The sequence below is a fragment of the Pteropus vampyrus genome, unplaced genomic scaffold (genome assembly GCF_000151845.1).
Source record: "Pteropus vampyrus isolate Shadow unplaced genomic scaffold, Pvam_2.0 Scaffold259, whole genome shotgun sequence".
NCBI classification, from domain to species: Eukaryota; Metazoa; Chordata; class Mammalia; order Chiroptera; family Pteropodidae; genus Pteropus; species Pteropus vampyrus.
The window spans coordinates 602,671-607,918 of NW_011889040.1; the positions used below are offsets into that span (position 1 = coordinate 602,671).

Consider the following 5,248-nt stretch of genomic DNA (forward strand, 5'->3'; position numbering starts at 1 on the left):
TTGATAAAGAACCTCTTGGTAAATCTGACTAGAGTGGCTTTTGTGATATTTAAATCATATTTACTTATTTTTATATAATTACGTAATAACAAAAAGTTACATTGCATTCTTAATTTTTGACCTAAAGTTAACTTTTTTTTTTTTTAGGCGAGGCAACCCTTGGTTGACCTCACGGATTGCAAGGAACTTATCTACTTACAATCCCTTATTTTTTATTTTTAGTTTTTATGCCTACAGCACCTGGTCCTCCTAGGTGATCTCTCATTCAAGTACTAACCAAGCCTGACTCTGCTTAGCTTCTGAGATCAGACAGGATTGGGCTTGTTCAAGGTAGCATGGCTGTAGACTTAGAGTTAACATTACTCTAGAGTCAAACAGAATTGCTTATAAAGATTTTAATTAGTTTCATCTCAGGAGCAGACTGCTCATATAATTTCAGTGTCCTCTTTACTGTCTCCATCTCTTCAACTTCAACTAGTACATAAAGTTAGGATTCTGTAATGTTTATGAAACTGAAAGCCTACATTCCCTCTTAGCTGATGAGAAACACTGTTCTCTTTTTTGTGTTATGTTCATGGAGGGGCCATAGCAGAGTAACAGCCCTAGGTATTGGGTACATCAAAAGACTCCCAAGTTGCTAGGGGGTTGGGGGAAGCTGCCTTCTGGGTGCTGAACTGAAGAAATCCCTCTGTCCCCTCAGACAGTCAGGTACACTTTCTACTTTCTTGTGATTATTTTCCCCCACAGGGACCTTGTGCTTTCTTGCACACTAACCTTGGTCAGGAGTATCTCAGCTCATAAGACGTGTTTCAAATAACATTTAAATAGGCAATGTCTTACCTCACACACAAACTGTGAATGCAAAAAGATACCTAGCTATTATTTGACTTGGATGCAGGTTACCTAGGAATGTTAGTTTCATCATAATTCATCAATCTGTACACTGATTTGTATACTTTCCTATATCAATGTAACACATTGATTAACAAATATGTTTACAAAAAATACATGAGAAAAGAAATGTCATGTAACGTCAACTAGCAACATCCACATACATTTAGTGGGGAAGGCGTAAGAGTGTTGGGGCCCTACTCAGTTAAAACACCCAAGTGTCTGTTTACACATAGACTTGGTGAAGAACTCTCTCCTTGCGTTGTTCACTTCTGACTCTACAGTTATTGAACTCAACCTCAGGATTCGTCCTGCTGCCCTCAAATTCTGAACATAGTCGATATAAATAAATTCGAAATCTTATCTCTTTACACCAGAATTTGTTCTTCAAATTAGAACATTATAAATGGCACTTTTTAGGGAGCTTGTTTCAAAACTAAGAAAAGTGTCTAAACAGAACTTTGAAATTTCTATCACTGCTTGTGAGATACAATGATGAAGTTAATTTAAGCTGAGCAGGTTATGTTATTTCAAATTTCAGTTTTAAATGAAAACCAATGGATTTAGGCAAAAAAAGAGTGGCTGGATTCCTGAGCTATTATTAAAACCAAATGAAGGCAGAAACAATTTTAGTGAGCTGCCCTGAATGGATCTTAGATAAAAAAATAATATTAAAAAAGTAATATGAGACATGGCATCCAAAGAAATAAACAATATAATCTCAACAGATCTGATATAAGAAATGTGCATTTTCTTTCTTGGCTTTGGGCAAAGTTAAGTTGCAAGGGGGAATCGTATGGAAATTGAATCTTTTGATCTTTTGTTCTTCTCTCTTTCCCCTTCCTCTTTCATTTCATTCTATGTTTTCTACCTTCCTTTTTCTTAGAAGACTACTGTAATTATGAAATTCATGTGAGTTAATAGCTAAGATGAATTCATGAACCATTTACTAGCCTTGCCCTATCCAATGGGATCTGCTTTCCTTTAAGTAAGTGAAGGGATATTTCCTGAAGGAGAGAAAATGAAATATGACCTGGTGAGGTCCGGGGAGGCCATCCCCATGCTGTTAAAGCTGCCTGGGAGAACTTATGATTTTACAGATGTGTGGTGTCCTCTGCCTGTCCTCTGCCTTGCACTTAGCTGTCTTGATTCGTCTAACAACTTCAGGGATTCTCTGCTGCACACAGGCCTCTCGTTATCTTCCCTACTCTGAAAAAGCACATCATGAAAAGTAAATTCCTTGCATGTTTGTTCTAGTTTCTGAGTGTGTTTAGAATTTAGCCTGCAATTTTATGCCTCCTTGTTTGGGGATTTTCTGCACAAATGGAGAAGTATCAAGGAGACCATGGAATTGTTTATAATGCCTGAGGCCATCACTTGTCCTCTTTCTATCCAAAGGAAATAGGGCACAATGTCCAGGAACCATGACTACGGGATGCAGGTCAGGTCAATGACCTTGGGAAGTTGGTTACGTAGTCTAAGACCCTATATGTGCATCAGTAAAAATAGAGACAACGAATCCTTCTTTCATAAGATTGCTGTGAGACATAAAAACTGTGTAGCCTGGCCACTTCATTAGTAAACAACTAGTGCATTTGTTATTACAATCAAGACACTGCATCTCTGCTCCACTTAGATCATGAATCCCTTTAAGCTTAGAGAAAAATCAAGATTTAAATTAATGATATATATTCTTCTGGCTTCTATACATCAATATATTCTGTTCCTATATACATTTTGCTTGTGTGTTTGCCTCACCTCCTCCAATTTTTTTTGCTCAAATGTCATCTTCATAGTGAGGTCTGACTATTTTATTTAAAATTCAAGTCTTACTCCCTCATCAAACCCCATTATGGTTCTGACCTGTGTCATATCTTGTTTTAATTTTCTCAATGGTATTTATAATTTTTTAAGGATACCATAAAACTTATTTGTTAGGTTGTTATCTATCTTGCATCATTAGAATGTGAGCTCCATGAAGCCAGGGTATTTGTTCTTTTACTGCTGAATCTCTACTTCCTTGAAATAGTAGCTGACAGGTAGTAGGAATTCAGTAAATATTTGCTGAGTGAAAGAAAGAAATAATGCATGTCTTTATGATAAAGTTCCATTAGGTAATAAAGCTAAGACACTTAGGAAATGATTATAAAATTTTGTCCACCTCACCTGGACGGAATTTGGGTTTTAGAAAAGATCCAAATTCAAATCTTGACTCCTCTACCAATAGTGTAACCTCGAGCAAATTACTTTACTTCATTGAGTCTCAGCTATTTCGTCTCTAAAATGGGGACAATAATACCCACCAACAGGCAAGCCAGGATTAAGTGAGAAAATAGATTTGAAAGTGCTTGACATAGAAGAGTACTGCTAAAAGTTCAAATTTTTATCCTTTTACCCTAAAGATGTCAATATACTTTGAATCAAAATGCAGAGTTCTTATGATAACTCTGGTGGTAGACAGTCCACATGCACGGTTGGTTCATGAAATCAGATTTTTTGCGGGTTTAATGAAATAAAACTGCAGTATACTGAATGGTAACCCAGAGATGTTCCTGCCAGCTGTGATTAGTTACATTACATGGCAAAAGGGACTTTGTGGAAGCCATTAAAGTATAGACTTTAAAATGGGGAGATTATCCTGCATTAATTATCCAGATGGGCCCATTCCTAATAACATGAGCCCTTAAAAGCAGAGAACGTTCTCTGACTGGAATCAGAGAGATGAGGCAGAAAGGGAAGATTAAAAGGGTGAGAGGAACTGGACCTACCACTGCCAGAGCAGGAGCCACATGGAAAATGTGAGAAGGAATGTGGACAGCAGGAAATGGGAACCTCAGTCCTATAACCACAAGGGACTAAATTTGGCCAACGACTTGCTTGAGCTTGTGAGTGGATTTTTGCCTCCAGCGATGAATGGAGCCCTGCAGATGCCTTGATTTCAGCCTTGTGAAGCCCTAAGCAGAGGACACAGCTGAAGCCAGCCAGACTTTTGAGCTATATAAATTGTCAGATAATATATTTGTGTTCTTTTAAGCTGCTAAATGTATGGCAATTTGTTATGGAAGCAATAGAAACCTAATACAAATACCAATGCAGTACACTTAAAATGAGTGAATCCTATGGTATGTAAATGATTCTTCAGTAAAGCTGTTAAGAAATGTCAATACAACAAAAATGTAAGATGTTAGTGAACTAGAATAGGTAAAGAAGAATGGCACAGAGGTAAACAGTCCTTCCCAAGAAGGAATTCTGTAGCTACTAAGATAGGCTGAGATGATTTAAATTCTAGTTTCTCCAATTAAGTTTCATGTATAAACTTACACTGTGTCCTGGACAGAGCATGTTGCATACTTGTATATTGAGAGATGCATGTAGAGGAAAACGAGGTTCATTATGGAATAACACAAAAGCATTGTCTTACATTTATGAGTTAAGCTAGAAAAACTTAAGGCTGTAGAAGAGAAAAAAATCAGAAATAGTGTAGTAGATTTGAGGTAATGAAAAGAAAATATAAAAGTTCATTAAATTGCTCTCTTGGCATGAGAAATGCCTGTCTGAGTATTCAGAGCCAGAGACGTTGAAAGAGGCTGATTTAGCATGACTGTCAGGAGTGGTGTCTTTCTCTGTGTGGTCCCCAGAGCCACTTGCCATATGCTATTTTGAATTAAGACTCAGCAGGATATTGCTTGGATCTGAAAATATGGGCTGGTATGTTGATGAAAAGAAAGTTTTAACTGCTATTGGAGAGAGATCGAATTGTTCTTTTAGTGCCTTTAATTGGTATATTTTCATGTTTCTAATTCTAGAAGGAGTCAGTAGATAATCTGACTTTTTGTTTAATAATTTTTACAATTTGTATAATTAGGTAAAGTCAAAGAGCCATTTTTATTTTAGAAAAGTCTATACTGATTTTCCCCTCCAGATAATGATTCAAAGGGTGTTATTCAAATTTTGAAACTTAATTTCTTGGACATTAAGATCATTTCTATATCATCAAGAAACTATTTTTCTGACTCACCTGTAACCTGTAATCACCATATATATTTAGTGCAAATTGAAAAACAACAGGGACTTTTCTACACAACTTTCTATCACCTCTTTCTCCACTGTTGAATCGAGGTGCCTCTGATTCCCTAATTCTTCCAATATGAAAGCAATGTCTTAATTTTCTGGTTGCATTTAAATCTTTTTGCATTGAAATCTGTAATAATTTGTCAGCTAGCTGGCTTTTGAAGCATTCTTCTAAATACATAATTTTTAAAATAGCTTTTATTATAAGATTTGACTTTAGTTCAAGGATGACCTTGAAAACCAAACAAGCCAAAAACAAGAAACAGTAGACTCAAGCCACCTCTAT

General features: G+C 36.4%; 1 pseudogene; it reads right to left on the reverse strand.

Moving 5' to 3' along the window:
• Nucleotides 1–228: 228 nt before the first annotated feature.
• Nucleotides 229–347, reverse strand: LOC111729368 (annotated as a pseudogene).
• Nucleotides 348–5,248: the final 4,901 nt, after the last annotated feature.